Source organism: Gossypium arboreum, chromosome 8 (genome assembly GCF_025698485.1).
Source record: "Gossypium arboreum isolate Shixiya-1 chromosome 8, ASM2569848v2, whole genome shotgun sequence".
Taxonomy (NCBI): Eukaryota; Viridiplantae; Streptophyta; class Magnoliopsida; order Malvales; family Malvaceae; genus Gossypium; species Gossypium arboreum.
In genome coordinates, this window is record NC_069077.1 from 120,420,591 (window position 1) to 120,443,192 (window position 22,602).

Sequence of the window (22,602 nt, forward strand, 5' to 3'; positions counted from 1 at the left end):
ATCAAAATTTACTGCGCCACAGAAAAACCACTACCTTAGAAACGAATTCGCCCTGATCAGTGTAATCGTGCAATGGATGTTGTCCCTCAAGGTTAACACAATGCTTCAATATTCGTACACCTGAATAAGGAAGGTGGAACTCAATTGGTATTGCTCTTCTCAAGAAAATCACAGTAGGATTAATTCCCAATAAAGTTTGGAGGGGTCACAGTTGGTCCTGCTTAAAACCCAAACTCCTAGACAAAATTTTCTCTAATGTGATTTAAGGAAAAACGACATAATTTAAAAGGGAATGAAAAAGACGCGAGAGAGAAAAGAGTTGTTGATTGTTGCATTTTTCTTTCTGTTGTGAAAAATGAGGAAAAACATCTCTCTATTTATACTAGTAACAGAAGGGTAAATAGTAAATATGCAAGGGCAAAAGAGTAAAGATCGTAGGGCTAGTTACAAAATTGACCCACCATTTCCACACAACAATCAAAAAATATTTCTGTTTTAGATTTTTTGTAAGAGTAAAAAACAAGAAAAAGTAAATCTATTTTAAATCAATTATTTTTCTAGAAAATAATATAAGAATTTTATCCAAAAAGAAACACACGCGATACTTGTCGAAGACACATGTGGATAGGAATCGGGCCAGACAGGCGACAACATACGTGTGTTAGGCCTATAGCCCAATTACTCAATGAGAGTGAGAAGTATGGCTATATATAAACCTTCTTAAAAGCCTATACATAACTAATGTGGGATATACCCATTTACCCACAACCCTTTGCATTACCAACAATCCTCCATTAATGCAAAGTAATTTGAAATTTTTGTAAACATCAGAAAGAGTAGAGGTTTTTCGGTTAAAACGTGAGAAGAGCAATAACGAACTTAGTTGCTTAAACACTAATATCTTGTGAATTTGAACTAATACATAGTGAAATGAGTGATTCTTCTTTATGCGAGTCTCAAAGCCCAATTTCAAACCTATTGATGTGATGGGCTCACACTATTTTATGGCCCAAAAATAATGTCAAAGGCCAAGCAAATCAAATCAGGATTCGATTAAAAACAAGATTCGAGAATGAATCTTTTCGAGGAAAGGGTGAATGATACATGCACAAATGGGGGTGAAATTTATTAAATTCCATTCACCAAAACTACCAATTTTCAAATTTAAGAAATCTCAAACTTGCGATGACTTTTTGGATGGGATCCAGGCGTTTCTAGGTTGAGATGTCTTTATGACGTTCGAAGATCTATCTCTTAGCTTCGAATTCACTTTTAATAACTCTATTTTAAGTTTAGGAGCTCAACTTATGACCATTTTAATTAAGACTGAGTGAGCATAATTTTTGGATGTGATTATGATAGGAATTACGAGTTTCGAGCTTTTAATTCGAGTTTAAATCATATTGGATTCGAATTTTGGGCTTAATTTTTATTATATATGAGCCCAATATTGTATTTATCAGCTCTTATTACTTTATTATTCCAAATTTTTAATAATTATTAAGTAGTTTAATTTATTTAAGACTTTTATATTAATAGGAAAGTTTAGTTTAAAACTACTTCTTATTTAGATTAATTAGAGTTCTAGTATACTTAAGAGTTTTATTTAGATTTATTTAGCTAGCCTATATATAGGCCTTTGCATTATACACAAAGCAAATAATTTATTATTATTCAACTTCTCTTTTGAGTTAATAAATTCTCTTTGAGTTTTCTTTGAGTTTTGTTTTCAATAGTTTCTCTTGAGTTTCTTTTAAAAGAGTTTTAACAATCTTTTCAGATTGTGGGAATCATTTTCAAACTTTTTCTTGCCAAGTTTCTATAGTGGAAGGGAAATTAGAGCCGCTTGAAGGGGGTTGTAGATTCTTCTTGTTTCGAAGGCTTCTTAGGACTTCTACAAGTCACGTTCTATCTTTTCCATTTATCTTCTTTATTTTCTTTTTTATTATTCTAATATTTGGTCTTATTATTCTATTTTATTCATATTGATTATTTATTTTTAATTTTTCTCTTTATTTTTTTATCTGACTTGGATTCATTTGCGTTTCAGGTTGTTTCAAAATCTAAGTTTCTTTCAAACATCTAAAGCCCTAAGTCAAATCCGTGAATTTGACAAACTTTACGATCCGCTTCTGCATTCATCTGCCTCATTCTTTATCATTTCTCTTTAACAATTGAACGAATCTTAAACTTGTTAAGATATGAGTTAACTCATGACACACAACTAATCTTAGATCCAATTGATGTTCTACGATAAATCAACAAGTTTTAGTCAATGCACCTTAGGATGCTTGTAACGCCTTAACCCAATCCGATTCGTCGGATCCAAATCTCGGGTGTTACAGTTCCTATTATAAACTTATTCATGTCTAAACGTTTAAACTTTCAACAAAATACATCTTATTTAATAGGACTGCTTTGCTAGATCACGTCTGGGCATACAGTAACTAATTACAAACATTAAACATGCCTCTTCATTCAGCGAGGGTTTACAAGTATATATATTACACTTATTTGGAAAACACATTCTATTCTCATTACGAGGTTTCTAAATAGATTATTTATAATGCTTTCTGTCAGACTTGATCACGTCACCTCAAGCTCACTCTTTATGCATAACATCCCATCTCACAATTCCTCTAGCGTAGCCCTGGTGTTGTCCCTCCTAGCATAGCATCAAATCGGCTTACCTGTGACATAAAAGACACAAAGGTAAGTTCATGAGAACTAAATGAGCAAATCTTTCTTTACTTGATTCATACTTGAGAATTCTTTATTCATCTCCTTTACTCTTATCCTTCCCTTGACTCAAGCGATTACATCCTTAAGATTCCATATTGCCCCGTATCACGCTTCATTATGATATTATAACTTTCTATTCCTATCATTTTTACCTTAAATTCTTGATCGTGATATTCATGTGATAAGTTTTATAAAATCATAATGAATCGTTCTTGAAACTAACTATTATCACGATGAAGGCTAGTGTACCTATCGAACAGTAGTATAGCTTTAGCAAGACCGGATTGTGGAACCCAAAGGAACTAAAAGTACTAGTAATGACTGTCTTCTTATTATCTAGCCTAAGAATAATGCGGTTTGTTTTAACTAACTAGTTAACTAAACTAAGAAATCACAGAAAATAGAATTGGGGAATTACTTTTGTTAAAACTCGATTGATTGAGACAATACCTAAGGAAAAATCCACCTAGACTTCACTTGTTATTTGACTCTGAATCGGACGGTTTATTCATTTGACTTGATTCGTAGAAATCCCTAAGTTATATTATTATCCCTCTCGAGACTAACAACGTCTAACCTTAGGTTGAATAATTGAAATCTCTTTCTAATTAACTCCCTAGGATTGCATTAACTCAATCTATGGATCCCCTTATTAAGTTTCATCCTAATCTGATAAAATCTTGTCACCCTATCTCTAGGCGCGCAACCAACTCTGCTTAATTGTGACAAATGTACTCTTAGACAGGGTCTATTCCTCCTCTGAATAAGAGATTAGCTTGAATCAATATCCTGGAATATCAAAACAAGAATTAAGAACACATAATTAAGAACAAGTCAAATATTTATCATACAATTTAGAAAATAATAATAAGATTCGTCTTAGGTTTCATTCCCCTTAGGTATTTAGGGGATTTAGTTCATAACTAAAAAAGAAAACATCTCAGAAGAATAATAAATACAAAACATAAAGAAAACCCAAAACTCCTGAAGGGAAATTGAGGGGAGATCTTCAGTCTTGATGATGAATCTGATTTCTGAGATGGATCAATCGACTTTCCTTGAGTAGTTCCCTGCCTCCTTCCCTGTGTGTCTTTTTTTTGTCCTCTAGGGTGTATTTATAGGCTTTGGAATGCCTAAGAACCCTCAAAATTGGCCTTTTCCTGAATTGGACTCAACTTGGGCTTGGCAGGGACACGCCCGTGTGGCACGCCTGTGTGCGATTACTTCAGGTCGTGCTCGAGCCTGTTAGAATGGCACAGGCGTGTGTTCTACTCGTGTGAGGAAGTCCAGGCCGTGTTGATTTCGTATGTTGGCCCATTTTCTCCGTTTTTGGCCCGTTTCTCGTTCCTTTCGCTCTTCTATGCTTGTCTAAGTATAAAACATGAAATTAAGGCATTAGGAGCATCAAATTCACCAATTCTAAGGAAAAATCATCCATAAAATGTGTTAAGCATGGGGTAAAAATATGTATAAATTACGGTTTATCAAATATCCCCACACTTAAGCATTTGCTTGTCCTCAAGCAAAATCCTTAACTCATAATCAAAATAAATTCTTTTCAACTTATAATTTCTATCGATAATATCTCAAAATAATCCATAGGTAATCATACATTGAAAATTCAACTAAACGAACATCAAAGTTTCAAACATTCCAAGTTGAGTATTTTATCATGAAAACATAGGTGTCTCCCCTTGTCTAAGTAATTACCTTTGATTCAAAATGTCACAGAGTTTCACATCCTCACTAAAGATTCACTAAAATCACTTGAGGTGTTTAAGGACAATAAATGAAGCACTTAATAGTCAATAATGAAAAGTCATTACCATAGGCTTGCATGAAAATCAAATCTCCACCACTATAAATTGAGATGAAACATCAATCAAAAGGTCTTTAGAGGGTTGTAACGAGGCTTGGTTAGGGGGTGTGGCCATAAGCTGAAAGAAATGGTTAGAATCGAGATTGAATTGAAAAATTGCCTAACTAGAAAAATGACTAGTCAACAATTGCGTACAACAAAGCTTTTTTCTCGGAATATGAAATTTAACTTCTTTAGCTCAGAGGATCACTACTACTAATATGTATACAAATTTTTTTTTAGAACAAGTCAAATTACAAAAAAGAAGAATAAAACATAGCGAAGCAATTATTCCAACTCAAATCTCGACAAAAATAGGGATCAAATTAATTTAGGGGATTTCAACAATAATAAGTTATGGGTTAATATTAAAGGTAATACAAGAAATGACTTGTTAGCTCAACGGAGTTTACTAAGGGTTAATCGTAGAGGTAGGCTTTTCATGGCATGAGTGGGTTAATCCTAAATGCCTTTTTCATTTTGACATATCAAATCAAATAGTGTGGTATTGACATGCATAATCAAGCAAATTCTAGAATAACAGTTCAATACTGACGCACTTATAATGAAAGTGAGCATGAAAGAAATAATAAATGCTCTAAAGGCTCAAGATCTCACAAAAATTATGGTTTTTTTTTTTTGATGTTTAAACTTGTGAATTCCAATTCAAGATAATACCTAACCTTGGGGAAACAACCTAAAATTTTAAATTCTTAAAAATCAACTTATCATGCTTAATTCTGTAATGTCTTAAAGTTTAAATAATCAATGCATGAATGCCTATGTTTTAATTTAAGATATAACAATAAAAATCATAAATCAATCAAAATTTATCCTAAACATGATATGAGAGCTTTTCAAGAAAACAAGGCAATCATTCAGGGATTTTTCTGATATAAAAATGAATACCCCCCACACTTAAGATGTACATTGCCCTCAATGTACAAAGATAGATCTATAGAAGAGAATATAAAAATAAGATAGGGAGAGAAGTGAAACTTCCTGAGTGATGAATGAATTTCCTTGAACTGGAGGTTTGGAGAACAATCGGCGTGAGGGTGGAGGAGGATACTCCGGCGGTGGTAGAGGTTCATTAGTCCATAAGTCCTGCGCCAAAAGAATATTATATCTGAAGTTGGTTATGGTCGTGGTCGAGTAGGACATGGCAGTCGTGAAAAACCTTTCCTAGTGGAGTTTCGAGTCCTATGTGATGATGAGCTGAGGAGCTCTTTATAATTGTGATAAAATCAGGAACTCTTTAAGAGGTATACTGAAGCATAATTACTCGTAATGACATAGCCGAAGAATAAAAATTGTAAAAACTTAGGATAAAATAGTATTAAAAGGAAATAAAATAAAAAAATAATTTCAAAATATAGGGATAAAAATAAAATAAAATAAATAATAAGTGTTTATAGAGAAATTGGGGTACACGGCCGTGGGGCACGCCCGTGTGCTCTAAGCTTGGCCCGTGCTTGTCGTGATTTTCGAAATTAGGCGCATTGGTGTACACGGCCATGTTGCACGACCGTGTTAATCTCCGTTTGCTTCTCTCACGCCCGTGTATGAAGATGCACGCCCATGTTAAATTGACAGGTTTACCCACGGTTTCCAAACATGGGCATGTCGCATACCCGTGTTATTTTGGCAGTTTCGCCCACAGTTATGTTGCACGGCCGTGGCTACTTATCGCACCCCGTGTTGGGGAAAACTTTTTTGCCCTATTTTCACACGGCATAAAGCACGCCCATGTGCTAGGCCATGTCTGTGTGGGAAACTTGTATTCAAGAGCTTCATTAGTAAGTTAGGTGTTAAACACTAATATTTTAAAGAAGTTAATACAGTTAGTGCTCGGTTTGCCTCCCGAGAAGCGCTTATTTATAGTCTAAGCTTGACTTACCTTTCCATTGAATGGTCATGGTGGTTCGAGGAGTTTATACTCCTTATTCCTGCTGTGAATCTCATCAAAATAAGGTTTTAGGCGGGTATTGTTTACCTTAAAAGTGCCGAACTTAGGATGATTTACCTCGACTGTACCGAATGGAAAAATGCTAAGTACCATAAGAGAGATTTCTTCATTCTGTTTGGTAGTGACAATGTGAGGATCTGCGGCATCTAATAAAACTTTATTTCCAACCTTAAGTTGATTTGGAAAGGTATTGAGCTCATCCTGGCGTAGTTTTGTTTTATCGTTTGTTCTTGATTTATACGTCCGCCATTCATCTAGCTCCTTTATGTGTAGCCTTCATTCTTCATGAATAAGGCATCTACTATTGCTTGAAAATGGCTTATGTACTTCATTCAAACTCATTTCCTGCAAAGTAGGTTGCACCATATTGTCAGTTTTAGTAGAGTGGTTTAGACAATCACCTTTAATTTTTGATGTGTTGCCGGAATTACGAGCTTGAAGGGTGATTGTTTCGTCTCCCACGTGAAGTGTGAGCTCACCTGTGCCAACATCAATAATCGTTCTAGCAGTTGCTAAAAAGGGCCTTCCTAAAATCAAAGGAATGTTGCTATCATTCTCTATGTCTAGAATAATGAAGTCAACGGGAAATATAAATTTATCGATTTTAACTAGCACATCTTCAATAATACCCTTAGGAAATCTTATAGTTTTATCTGCTAATTGAATGCTCATCCTAGTCTGTTTGGGTTTCCCAAGACCTAGTTGTTTAAACATTTTGTAGGACATGACGTTACTACTAGCCCCTAAATCAGCTAATGTATTATTAACATCTAAACTACCAATTAAGCAAGGAATTGTAAAACTTCCTGGATCTTTTAATTTTTTGGGTAGCTTATTTTGCAGAATAGCTGAGCAAACTGTGTTTAGCTCCACATGCGACGCCTCATCCAACTTGTGCTTATTTGCTAAAAGCTCCTTTAAAAATTTCATTGCGTTTGACATCTGCGATAGAGCTTCAATAAACGGTAAGTTAATATGTAATTTTTTTAAGAGTTTTAGGAATTTACCAAATTGTTCTTCTGAGCGGTCTTTCCTTGTCGCATTAGGGTATGGCACACGAGGTTTGTATTCTGTACTTACCGATTTTTGCTCATTGTGGTCTACCTCACCTTTACCTTTGCTTATCTTAGTTTCTTGCCTTGGTTCTAGCTCAGGCTCAACGAATCCTTCTTCCCTTGGGTTGGGTTCAGTATTACTTGGCAAGCTACCTTATGGTCGTTCAGAGATTAGTTTGGACAGCTGGCCTATATGAGTTTTGAGCCCTTGGATCGACGCTTGTTGATTTTTAAGTGCTATCTCGGTGTTCTGAAAACAAGTTTCTGACACCAAAATAAATTTAGATAGCATCTCTTCAAGGTTCGGTTTCTTTTCCTGTTGATAGGGTGGTTGTTGAAAACCCGGAGGATGTTGTGGCCTTTGATTCCTTGACCGCCCTACGAGAAATTGGGATGGTTCCTCCAACCCGCATTATAAGTGTTACTATATGGGTTGTCGAAACCATCTTTTTTCAAAGGTTTTAAATTTAATGAAAAAACCGGGGGGGTCGACTTTTTGAAAAACGAAATATGGAGTCGCCACCAATCTTTTTTGTTTAGGTGTGATCGGGTCACCTAAGGATTTGGTTATTTTAATAAAATATTTCTTTTTACTAAAACAACGATTTTGGTCTATGTAAATATGAGAAAACAGGTTCGGGAGTCGGTTACGTATGAGGAAGGATTAACACCCTCATTACGCCCAAAATTGGTACCAAATCGATTAAATATTGTCCTTATGTCTGAAATTTAAAAATGTTTTTGAAATGCGGTTCCTTTTAATAACATTTGAATAACCCGAGTTGGTCATCAAAGTTATCTTGTTTCAGAGGAATATAGCATCATATCCAGCATAATAGGACACGGTCCTTTTATACCCTCGAAAACACGATAAATTTTGACTTTGAAAAGTTTATAAGTTGAAAATTACAAAAGGATGCCCAATTATTTGGTCCGATGAAAAATCGAACCCACCACAATAGGGCACGATTCCTTGAATTTCTAAGCATTGAACATTGCCTCGCCTTAGAAAACACGAGTGAAATTCTAAAGGAATATTCGATTATTTTGAACAAACAGGAAATCGCAACCCAGCACGATAGGGCACGATTCCCGACTTGCCAAACATCGAGTATTGCCTTCATTTTGAAGAATTTTTAAAGACGTGGGTGAAATTCCAAAAGAATATTTGATTGTTTTGAACAAACAGGAAATCGCAACCTAGCACGATAGGACACGATTCCGTGAATTGCCAAATATCGAACATCGCCTTCGTTTTAAAGAATTTTTAGATGAATAATTATAAAAATGACTTAAAACATATTAATGCGACTTGTAATGAGACAAAATTAATCATAAAGATTCGGATTTTATAAAACTCCATTTCATAAACCGAGTGGAAAAACCATGATATGGGATAATGTACGCATGTAAGATACAATACTCGACGAACAAGAATAATGTGTCTTATTTAATCAACTAACAAAATAAATAATTAAATATAATTAACCTAAAAATATAACCCGACTACAATCATGCATGGGAAATAATTGATATATAATACAATAAAGAAAATAATAATATAACAATACAACACCACAAAACAATAGATAAAAATATGCCAAAATAATGTATATAGCATGATATAAAATAAATTGATCATAAAAGCTAGCATGTGCTAGAATCAAATATTTTATATAGACTAGGAATGTATATATGCACAAGAATTTGAGTTAGAACATCAAACAATAAAAATATAGAGTAAGTAATATGTATACTTTAATATATAAATGAATTTCAAAAGAGTATTATTAGAAGCATTTTAAAAAGAAAACTATACTAAAAGATTTAAATCCAAAACTTATCGATTATATACAATATACATAAATATAGTAATGGATGTCAACATAAATTTTTGAATCAATGGAGTACATGTTAGAAAGTTTTAAGACAAATAGATCATATGAGTATAACCATATAAAAATATTTAAAAGAATGTATATGAAATACTAACTATGTAATATGAAACTAGTGATTGTACAAAAATAATTTGAAACAAGGTTTATTCATCCACAATAATTAATGTCCATAAAGTAAAAAGCTTAATATAAACAACGCTTATACAAAAGGATAATAATATAGGAGAATATTTGAAACAAACAAAATATATAATACCAAAATTGGATTTAAAAGAAATAAAAATATATATAAGTAAAATTAAAAATATGAACATATTCAAAATAGGATTCAAATAAGTAATTCGATATAAATCATGTATATGTATATACAAATATTGATATATGAAAATAAAATATTATATAAATCTTTTAAACATAAAATTACATGAAGAAAATTCTAAAATGATTATATGATATAATAATTCAAAAAATGTACAAAATGTTTTTTTAAAGAAATACCAAAATAGACCATACACACATAATAAAGAATGTAAAAAAATATGAAAGGTTTTTTTTAAAAGGACAAAAAAGGTATGATAAAATATGTTTTATATATGTAAGGTTTTAATATCTATTCAAATAGATTCGAGAGAAATAATAAATGTGAAGTAACATAGAATTAATAAGATATATAAAATAAAATCTAACTTTATCATGACCAACATATATTTAATAGTATATAAGAAAACTTGGAAGATATATTATACAAAATCTTTAAAACCATACAATATACAAAACTAAAGAATATCTTAATAACTCAAATATATATACATTCATATATAAAATAAGTATTGAATAAATAAAAAAGAATAAAAAATGAATTATACAAATCAAAAGGACTCAATTAAAATAAGATTAAACTAAAAAGATAATTAATAAATAAAATAAGCTACTGCAATTAGAAGAAGGACTAAAGCTTAACGCGCTCGAACAAACGAGGATTAAAAATGAAAATGTCCCAAATCCTAAAGCGCAGTGTTTAAACGCGGATTTATTTGAAACAAAATGCAAATTACATGGGCAAATTTAAAACATAGAAATGTGAATAAGACTTAATCAAATGTTAGCGCAAAAGAGGAAGGACCATTTGTGAAATAACCCTTAATAACCAAAACACGTGGGTCTGATCGTACATGGGCGGGTCATCGGGTTTCTTCATGAAACGATGCCGTTTCAATGCCAACACTCCAGGCATAAAACGACGCCGTTTTGAATATGTATGTAAACTAAAACTTTGCCCTAAAACATTTATTTGGCTGATTGTTCTTCCAAAACAGATTTCAAAACCCCCATTTTTCTTTAAACTCTTCAACCCCTCCGCATTCTCAGTCGACTGTTGGGTTTCACCGGCGCGTAATACGCCTCCACCACCACCGAGGCTCTAACCGGATCCGCAAGGATCCGTTCACCTTCGAACCGGAGAAGTAAACGATTAGCAACACCAAAACCAAGGTAGAAATCCTCCCATTTTACGTATTTATGCGATAGATTCAAAAAGAAATAAATAAAAATAGCAAATGTGCAAAAAATGGAACACCTTTAACAATGTTTCTTTGGCTAATCGTCTCTGTATATATTTTTTGTATCTTTATCCCTTTTTTTAGAGGAAGTCCCCCTTTTACAATTTTTTGATTTCTCTTTTTATAACCGAAACGAAAAGAAAAATACAATATTCATTTTTGTCCTTTTTTGCTACCATTTCTGCTGCTTTTCTTTTGTCCTTTTGCAGGTACAAGGCCGTCTGCAAGCGTGGCATGCTGGTACTAAGACGTGGAGGCCGTACGGAGGTGGCGCTAGGGCTGGGGTCGTTGCGGCGCAAGTAGAAGCTGCTAGGGTTCCTGGCTATGCTTCTATTTTGGGCCATGGGGTATTGGGTTAGGGTTAATGTAAATGTTTTGGGCTGTTTTTTATTATTTGTAAAAAGGGTCTTGAATGTTGGGCTTGTATAGTGTATTTGGGCTGTTTTGTACTAAAGACCTAGACTGTGGACATCTTTTTGGTTTTCTTCTTCATCTTTTTGTGTTTTTAAATTGTTTATTTTTAGTGTTGGGCCCGAGCTAAAATTGGGCATTACATGGGTTATTTTGGGATCTAGAGTTATTGTTACCCATATATTGGACTTGTTCCTCCTCGATGCTAGGGTTGAAGGGTTGATATTCTGTGCATGCTCCTCCTTCATTAGAATCGCACTTCATTTGTAACAGCCTATTTTCAGTGAAATTGGAACAGTGGTTTCGTGACCACAAATCTGAGCTAAAAGAAAATTTTATTTTAAAATTATGACATGGTCTATATTATGATAGAAAGGTTGCATAAAAATTTTGATAAGAAAATTTTATTGCTTTTGTAGTTAATTGAATAAAAATACATTTTCGGGACTCCGTTCTGGTAAACCGGATTCGTAAATATTTTTAATAAATAATTACGAAGTTAGTTGTGTGGTTAATTAGGTTTTGGATAGGTGAATTTGTTAAATTAGAAGCAATTGAGTGGAAGGACTAGATTGAACATAGGGTAAAAGTTGAATTATAAAATAGAGAAAATTCAAGGGACTAAATTAGAAATTACACCATGAATTGACATGTGTGTGGTAAAAATAATTTCCATGTGTATAAATAATATACATATATTAGTAATTATTATATATTTACTTATAACTTAAGTAAATATTATTATATTATTATATTATTATATTATATTAATTAAATAAAGTAAATAAAATAAATTAAATTATGACAAGTGTGTGGTAATAATAATGTAAATGTGTAATAAATACATATGTACATTTGTAATACATATATGTATTTATTTATTATAGATATTATAATATAATAATATAACTAAAATATAATAAACAAAAGAAACAAAAGAAAGAAAAAAGGGAAGAACATAATAGAAACGAAAAAAAAAACAGGGGAGAAAGAAAGAAAAGAAAAAGGGAAAGAAAGAAAAGGGAGAAAATGGGGTTTAAGGTTTCAAGTTCAATTGGTAAGCCAATTTAGTTCTTTTTCTTATAATTTTGATGTTTTTGGAATCCTAGAATAAAATACTACTTAGTATATGTTGAAATTTTGAAAGTTAGTAGATTTTTGGACATGGTTTATGTTGAATTAATTGATGAATTAGGGGTTAAATTGATAGAATTTCAAGTTAGAATTAGGTAAAGGATTAAATTGAAGAATAAATTAAAAGTTTTGTGTAAAAAGGGACTAATTTGTAAACTTGTGAAATTTAAAGAAAAAAATTCTGAATTATGAAATATAAGTGCTGTAAATGTGAGATGTAAAAATCAAATAGGCTTGGAACAAGGATTATTTTGCATAGATATTAATTTCCAAGCCTAAGGACAAAAATGGAATTTATGAAAAGTTTAGGGGCAAAATAGTAATTTTGTCTAGAACATGAGTTGCATTCAAATGAGTATGAAATATGTTGAATTGATGTTAAATTTATTTATATAAACTCGGAAAGATCAAAAAAGGAAAGTGATCATGGAAAAGAAAAGATATCGGATTAAAAGAATTTCGATTACAAGTTGCTATCGAGGTAAGTTCGTATAATTTGAATGAGTATGTAAATATGTTAATTTAAATGTTGTATTGTATTGTATATGATGTATGAAATTGAATATATGAATTATATAGATGTAAAATGAAAGAAATGATACATGTTTGGAAATTAATAAATGGGTGAAATTCCGTTTGAATATTGGTGATCGATGGATAATGGAAATTTCCCGAAATATATGAGGTTCTGCATGTGTTGCAGAAATGGATTGAGCTAGGATGGAAAAATCTGACACAAACCTTCTCGAGAATTAAAAGTGAATAGGATTTATTCCTGATTCACTCAAAGAAATTAAAGTGAATAGGATTTATTCCTGATTCACTAGAAATATATAAAGTGAATAGGATTTGTTCCTGATTCACTATGGTAACTCAAGGTGAATAGGATTTTCCCTAAAATGATAATCCTGATTTGCTACGGTTACTTGATATGTAACTCGAGAGAGTGCTTGATGATTTAACATCCTAAGGGCTAAATCCTGGATATGAATTGACGAAATATGAAAACATACACTTTGTGTGTACTCTTAGAAAATCCATCAATAATTCCAATGATTCAACGGATGAGATAGTAAAACAAAACATGAGAAATATGAGATGGAATGAGACAATAGCATGATGAGCTCATCTATGCCTATTGGTACGTTCGTTACTAACGTGTTTGATTGAAATGTTTATGAATAGGCAAATAACCAAAATGAATGAAAATTATGCTTTTTTATGATTTAAATATTAAATATGATTGGTAAGTTTGATTCATGTTATATGAACTTACTAAGCATAAATATGCTTATTAGATTTTATTTTCCTTGTCTTATAGTGCTTGAAAGCTCGGAAGAAGTAGAAGACGGGTCGGAGACTTCATCACACTATCATCCTGTCAATTTTGGTATAATGGTTTACTTATCTTGAAAACGGCATGTATAGCTAAATTAGTGAAATAATAAATGTTACACAATGTTTGGAAGTTAGCCATTGGTATGGCTAGCAATGATGTATATATATATATAAACATATGAGTTCATAAGGTTATAAATGGTTCTCATACACACATGGATGAAATAGTATAAGTATGGTAAGGAAAAATATGCATATTGATGTGCCATATGGTATATTAATTAAGGATATATGATATTACGTAATAGGTATTTGTGATGTTAAAGTAGAGTTTTCTTACATGAGGAACTATGTTCATATTATGATAGTGAAGGAAAATAAAAAGGGAATGATAGGAAATATTGTAGTGAAAGGAAATAAAGGTGTTATAAACTTAGTCATTAATATTTTGCACTAAAACAGTCTTACATAATAGCTGTAGTCTGACTTTGAAAATCCACCAAAAATTGTGAAAATTGAATTATAGGTTAAATTAAATATGAAATTAAATCCTATTGAGTCTAGTTTCATATAAAGAAAACTTTGTAAGCAAAAGAATTTCATATTAAGAGATATTTGAATTTGTGTAAGACAGAGTCAGGATGATTTTGAAATCCTGTTCTAAATTTAGAAAATCATTAAAATTGTAAAAAATAATTATGAGTTATAATTTATATGATTAGAATCCTTGATTAGTATATTTTCAAAATAAATAAACAAGAACATCATTCAAATTTTTTCTAAGAGATAATAAAATTTTTGTGAAGAGGGGTCAGGACTATTGGATAGTGAAACAAGGGTGAATTTAAAGAATAATCTGTACTTATTGGCTAGACCAAAAATTCTGAAAATTTTATGGAAAAAAGATATGTGAATCTAGTTTTAGGGAAAATTAGTGGTTCTCAATTTGGAGTTCTGTAGCTCAAGATATAAATAATTTAATGACTATGACTCAGGTGGACAGTTTTGTTATGAACATAGGAAAATTTTTGAAATTATGTATAATAATTCTATAAACTTCGGTAACATATTGTAACCCTATTCTGGCGACGGATACGGGTTAGAGGTGTTACATCATCACTGGATGTACCTACAAAGAACCAAGTAAACCATCAATCTTTTTATTTAGAAGTTCTACCTGGTTTGATAGCATAGTAACCGAATCGACGTTATAAACGCCTTCCGTTTTAGTTGACTTAGTCTTCATGACTTGCCACTGATAGTTATTTAGTGACATCTCTTCAATAAATTCGTAAGCCTCTTCAAGTGTTTTGTTATTGATGGTTCCCCCGGCTGCTGCATCAATCATCTGTCTTGTCGAAGGGTTCACACCATTGTAGAATGTTTGAACTTGCAACTATAGAGGTAATCCATGGTGAGGACACCTTCACAGTAGGTCCTTGTATCTCTCCCATGCATCGCAAAAAGTTTCTAAGTCCATATGTACAAACGAAGAGATATCATTACGTAATTTGGCTGTTTTAGCTGGTGGAAATTATTTTAATAAAAATTTTTCGGTCATTTGTTCCCAAGTAGTAATTGAACCTCGTTGTAACGCCCCAATTTTCGGAAATTCTGTGAATGTTGGCATAGGTTTAATTATGTTAGTGGGCCTTTAGAAGGCCCAAGCTTAAGATAGAACCCGCCAATTTTAGTTAATTTTTGTTCCATAAGAAAAAGGGGGGTGAAATTATAAAATAGAACCTATGTGAAAATGTTTGAAAATGCTATAGGCTAAATTGAAGTGGCCAAATAAATAGGAGTGCAAAATAGGAGGATTTGCATGACAAACCTCCCATTTTACATGAAGTGGCCAGCCATCATGTTGTTGTAGACAATATGAGCACTTGATATCCATAATTCATGGTACAAATTGATAATGAGTTAAGTAAATGTTCCATGATAATGGGTTAGGTAAATGTTTCATGATAATGGGTTAGGTAAATGTTCCATGATAATGGGTTAGGTAAATGTTCCATGATTGGAATTTCATGTCTTTTGTATTAAAGAATTAAATGGATGAAATATGAAATTTTATTAAAAGAAAAAGGGGTGAAAAGAACAAAGTTTTGTCCATTTTTGTTCATCATAGCCTAAAGTTAGAGAAGAGAAAGGAGAGGAGAAAGCTCTTAAATGTTCGGTCACTTGGGGAAGAAAATTGAAGGTAAGTTCATGGTAGCTTGCTTCTATCTTGATGTTCATGAGTTCTTCTTGATTCTACCTTAACTCTTGAAGCATATTTTGGTTTTTAGTTGTGTTGTGAGCATTTAGTCATGAATTAAAATGAAGGAAATGGTTGTTGTTTCATGTTCTTTTTGTAACACCCCTTACCCGTTACCGTCGCCGGAACAGGATACAAGGTATTACCAGAACATAACACATACCATTAAGCATAACCGAGATTAAATATGTCATCCAATTTGATAGTGCATCGTATAACATATGTCTTGAACAATATTAGCCAACTTTAATGGCTTGTACAAAGTAGCTGGTCGAGTATTGTAACTAATATTTTAAACCTAGACAAATATGACACGTAACAAAATAATTAAGCCTACTATACATGCCATAATTCAAAACGTTTAGTTCAAATACCCTAAAGTATGATAGTGCGGGTAGATCTTCACGATCCTTAACTCCTGAGCAAGCCGAAGGACACTATAAGACAAAAGAGAGAAACAAAGTAAGCTTATAGCTTAGTAAGTAAGTATGTAAATACTAATTAAAGAATCTAACATGTTTACACAACAATTCAAGTATATCTACTTTAACTTCACTATTCATTCCACTTTGATTAAGCTGTCTCTGCTGCGTCATATTCACTAAATAAATCATAACTCGAGTTACAAAACTCAAAATTCAAATCCGTAAAATTTCCCTGAATCTAGACTCATAAAATTTTTTGCTAATTTTTTTTCTATAATTTTTGGTTCAGCCGATTAGTACAGTTTATTAGTTAAAGTTTCCCCTGTTACACAGCTCGACTGATCTGACCTCTGTTCACTACGAATTGAATTTCTCTCAGTACACAATTCAAACAACCCTGAAGTCTGTTTCATTTAAAACTAGTCTCAATAAGGAATTTAGGCATGTAAACTATATTTCTTAATTTTCTTTGTAAAATTTTTAATGATTTTTCAAAGTTGGAACAGGGGATCACGTATTCATCCTGAGCAAGTCACATACAATTGTAAATATCTCAAAATATAGAATTCCTTTGCTTGCTCTATTTCTTTTATATGAAAGTAGACTCATTAAAATTTAATTTCACATCTCATTAAACCTCTAATTATATTCCTCCTATTTTTGGTGATTTTTCAAAATCACGTCACTGATACCATCTAAAAACAGTTTTAATGCTAGTTTCACTCTTTCACACATTCTTTATGCTAACCTCATTTTATCTTATATATGTATATACCACAAATCATTTTCACCACATTTCATTCACCATAAGTGTAGGTCCAAACCACAATATCACCACAAAACCATCCCGTTGAACAATTCGGATCAATCCTCGATATTTAATGGTTTCAAAGACACACCCCACCATCATACTTCGTTTAGTTCGGCTCTCTTGTACACATGGTGAACACTTAGTACCACTCATGCGACCTAACCGATTTGTCTCGTAGCTCTCTTGTCTACATGGTGTCCTTCACTTGGAATCACGCATGCGACCTAGCTACATTTATCTTTCACGTAGCTCTCTTGTCTACATGGTGTCCTTCACTTGGAATCACGCATGCGACCTAGCTACATTTATCTTTCACGTAGCTCTCTTGTCTACATGGGATACATCTCGTATCACACATGTGACCTAGCTACTACAGGTGTCTCGTAGCTTTCTTGTACACATGATGTGCACTCAGCATCATACATGTGACCTAGCTACGCTCCCTCTATTTCATTCGATCTCTCCGATTGTTCAACCGGGATATCTCTCTCTATATTTATTTCCATTCTTCCAATAGTCGATTTACATTTTAACATCAGCTAGTATATTTATATAATAGGCTGAAATATAAGAATGTACATGAAATTATTGTAATATTTACATACAAACTTACCTTGGTGCAAAATGTGGAAATTTTGCAATTTAGTCCAAAACTTTTTCCTTCCCCGCTCGAGATCAATTCGCGTCTTTCTTGATCTATAATAACACATTTAGCTCATTTAATACTAATACTATTTATTTCAATCCAAAATCACATCATGGAAAAATTACATTTTGCCCCTAACTTTACAAAATTACAATTTTGCCCCTAGGCTCGGAATTTAATTTCAGCCCTTATTCTTATGTTTTATGATATTCTGAACATTTTCTCTTCTACAACAACATCAAATTCTCACTCTATCATATAGTTATGAACAATAGGTATTTTTACCGATTATCTTGCTTTTACTCGTTTTCACTTAAAACCGAGTAGCACAAGTTATTTAACATAATTTAAAACCTCATATTCTATCATAAAACATCAAAATACACAAATTTCACCTATGGGTATTTTTCCAAATATGAACCCTAGGTTAAATTATTACTAGCATAAGCTTAATCGAGCTTCCGGATTCCAAAACGTAAAGAACATTAAAAGCGGGCTTGGAATCACTTACTATGGAGCTTGAAAATTGAAGAAACCCTAGCTATGGAGAGAGGGAGAATTCGGCAGCAACTAAGGAGGATGATGATCAATTTTGTGTTATTTTTCCCATTTTATTTCATTTAATATCCAAATGACCAAAATGCCCCTCCTTACTAAACTTTCAAAAATTCCTTCCATGTCCTAATTTTGTCCATGAACTTAAAATTGGTCAAATTGCTATTTAAGACCTCCTAATTAATATTCCAAAACAATTTCATAGTAAAAACTTCCGGGATGCAAATTTTGCAACTTATTCGATTTAGTCCCTACTTTCAATTTAAGCACTTTAGGCATAGAATTTCATCACGAAATTTTCACAAAATCATGCAATCATATCATAAACCCCAAAATAATTATAAAACAATTATTTCTATCTCGGATTTGTGGTCATGAAACCACTATTCCGATTAGGCCCTAATTCGGGTTGTCACAATTCTCCCCCCTTTTGAGATTTTCGTCCCCGAAAATCTTACCGGTAAAGAGGTTTGGGTACTGTTTCCTCATAGCTTCCTCAGGTTCCCACGTAGCCTCTTCTATCCCATGTCTGTGCCACAATACTTTCACTAAAGCTATACTTTTATTTCTTAACTGTTTAACCTCTCGAGCCAAAATCTTTATTGGTTCCTCCTTATAGGTCATATCCGATCGAATCTCAATTTCTGTTGGGGAAATCACATGTGAAGGATCAGAACGATAACATCGCAACATTGATACATGAAACACGTTATGAATTCTTTCTAACTCTGCAGGTAAGGCCAACCGATATGCCATGGTCCAATTCTCTCAAGAATCTCATGCGGCCCAATAAAACGCGGACTCAACTTGCCTTTTCGACTAAATCTCGAATCTTTTCCATGGTGACACCTTCAAGAACACTTTATCACCCACCGAAATTCAATCTCTTTTCTTTTAAATCGCATATGACTTTTGTCGATCCGAAGCGACTTTCAAGCAATCCCGAATTACTTTTATTTTCTGTTCGGTTTCTTTAACTAGATCAACTCCATGAATCTGTTTCTCACTAAGCTCGGTCCAATATAAAGGAGTCGACACTTACGACCATATAAGGCTTCAGACGGTGCCATTTGTATACTTGATTGATAAGCTGTTATTGTAGGCAAACTCAATCAAAGATAGATATTTCTCCCAACTACCTCCAAATTCTAAAACACAAGATCTAAGCATATCTTGAGTACCGGATTACTCTTTCCGTTTGACCATCTGTTTGTGGATGAAATGCGGTACTAAAGTTCAATTTTGTACCCAAAGCTTCTTGTAACTTTTTCCAAAATCTCGAGGTAAATCTTGGATCTCTATCGATATTATAGACATAGGTACTCGTGCAACTTCACAATTTCAGCAATATATAATTCGCTAATTTATCAAGTGAGTAATCGGTACGTACTGGTATAAAGTGGGCTGACTTTGTTAATCTATCAACCACTACCCAAACAACATCCTTCTTTTTAGGAGTTAAAGGCAAACCGGTTACAAAATCCATGGTAATCTTGTCCCATTTCCACTCGTGCACCATTACCGGTTGAAGTAATCTCAAGGCACTTGATGTTCAACTTTTACTTGTTGATGATCAAACACTTGGTTACAAATTCGAAATGTCCCTTTTCATACCGCCACCAATACTGACTTCTTTAAATCATTATACATTTTTGTGCTACCAGGATGAATTGATAAATGACCATTGTGCGCCTCATGTAATATTTTACGAATCAATTTATCGTTTTTCAACACACATATCCTGTCTCGAAACATCAAGCAGTCATCCGGTCCAACTCGAAAATCTGAGTCGTAACTCGATTCGCATTGAGTTCTCTTGATCCGCAACTCACTATCATTCTTTTGAGCATCACAAATCAACTGGAGAAATAACGGTTTAGCTCTCATCTCGCTAAGATTGACCCATCATCGACAATGCTAACCCGTGTTCATGGCTCTCAAAGTAAAAAGAAATTTTCGCTCAAGGTGTCAAGAACTACATTTGCTTTTCCGGATGATAATCAATCACTAGATCATAATCCTTTAATAATTCAAGCCATCTTATTTGTCGCAGATTCAGATCCTTTTGATTCATCAAGTACTTCAAACTTTTGTGATCAAGAAAATTCGGCATTTTTCACCGTACAAATAATGTCGCCAAATCTTCAAGGCAAAAACAACAATGCCGGTTCCAAATCATGGGTAGGATAGTTCTTCTCATACGGTTTTAACTGTCTCAAGCATAAGCTACCACTTTACCCTCTTGCATCAACACACATCCAAGGCACATCAATGATGCATCACTATAAATTACGAACTCCTTCCCCGACTCGGTCAGTACTAAAATTGGTGCTTCAGTCAATCGTGCTTTCAACTTTTCAAAACTTTGTTGACATTTATCAGTCCATTCAAACTTAACATTCTTTTGCAACAACTTAGTCATAGGAGAGGCAATCATCGAAAATCCTTCAACAAAACGTCTATAATACCCGCTAAGCCTAAAAAGCTTCTAACCTCGGATACATTCTTGGCGGTTTCAATCAACGATCGCAGAAATCTTGCTTGGATCCACCGAATACCATCACCGAGACTATATGCCCCAAAAATCGACTTCACGAAGCCAGAACTCACTTTTACTAAACTTGGCAAACAGTTTCTTTTCTCTCAAGATCTGCAATATAGTTCTCAAGTGTTCGGCATGTTCAGACTCATCTCGAGAATAAATTAAAATGTCATCTATAAACACTACTACAAACTTATCCAAATATGGTAGGAAGATCCGATTCATTAAGTCCATAAATATAGTGGAGCATTTGTTGCGAAAGGCATCACAAGAAACTCATAATGTCCATACCTTGTCCTAAAGGCGGTTTTCGGCACATCTGACTCCTTAACTCTCAGTTGGTAGTAACCAAACCTCAAATCAATCTTTGAAAACACTGTGGCCTCCTTTAACTGATCGAATAAATCATCAATCCTCGGCAATGGGTACTTGTTCTTTATAGTCACCTTATTAAGTCGACGGTAATCAATGCAAAGTCTCATTGAACCATCCTTCTTCTTACGAATAATACAGAGCACCCGGGAGAGAAACTCGGTCTCACAAATCCCTTGTCCGTTAACTCGCAATCGAGCCTTCAATTCTTTTAATTCATCGGAGCCATTCTATATAGAGCAATCGAGATCGGTGCAGATGCAAGCAACAAATCAATGGCAAAATCTATCTCTCGTTCGGAGGCAACCCTGGCAATTCCTCCGAAATACATCCGAAACTCACAGACTATCGATCGATTCAAATTTCATTCGAGCAACTCAATATTCATTACATAAGCGGATAAGCTTCACACCATTTTCTCATGTATTTCATGCAGACATGTGCGAAATCACCATAGGCAATTTATTTGATTCATCTGTTTCAACCCACGAATTTCTCCATTTTCACATTTCAACTCTAGTGTCTTTTGTTTACAATCTACCTTAGCATCATACAATGTTAACCGGTCCATTCCCAAGATAACGTCAAACTCACCAAATGGTAATGACATCAAGTTGGTAGGAAAACAGTGACCTTGAATCATTAATGGGCAATTCTTGCAAACCTTGTCAACTAGCACATATTGGCCTAAGGGTTCGACACTTTAATCGTAAACTCAAGAAATTCAACAGCAACTTTTTATTGGATACTAAATTCATGCAAATATAGGAATGAGTGGACCGGGATCAATCAATGCAATAACAATAGTATCATAGAGAAAATGTACCAAGAATGACATCGGAAGATGATGCATCTTCTCGGCACGTATAGCATAAGCTCTAGCAGTGCTCTAGCTTCGATCTTGCCGTTAAATCTTTCATCACAGTTTACTACTAGTCCCACCTCCAGATTTCTCGGTGGTCTACCTCTACTAGCGGTGGTATTCGCCTAGCACTCAAATCTTTCTTCTTTAACTTTCTCCGGACAA

General features: G+C 33.5%; 1 non-coding gene across 1 annotated transcript; it reads left to right on the forward strand.

The window, feature by feature from the left end:
- Nucleotides 1-15,370: 15,370 nt before the first annotated feature.
- On the forward strand, nucleotides 15,371-15,476 carry LOC128280354 (small nucleolar RNA R71). The gene has a single exon (XR_008270534.1). It is a non-coding gene; the product is annotated as a small nucleolar RNA R71 (small nucleolar RNA).
- The last annotated feature ends 7,126 nt before the right edge of the window (nucleotides 15,477-22,602 follow it).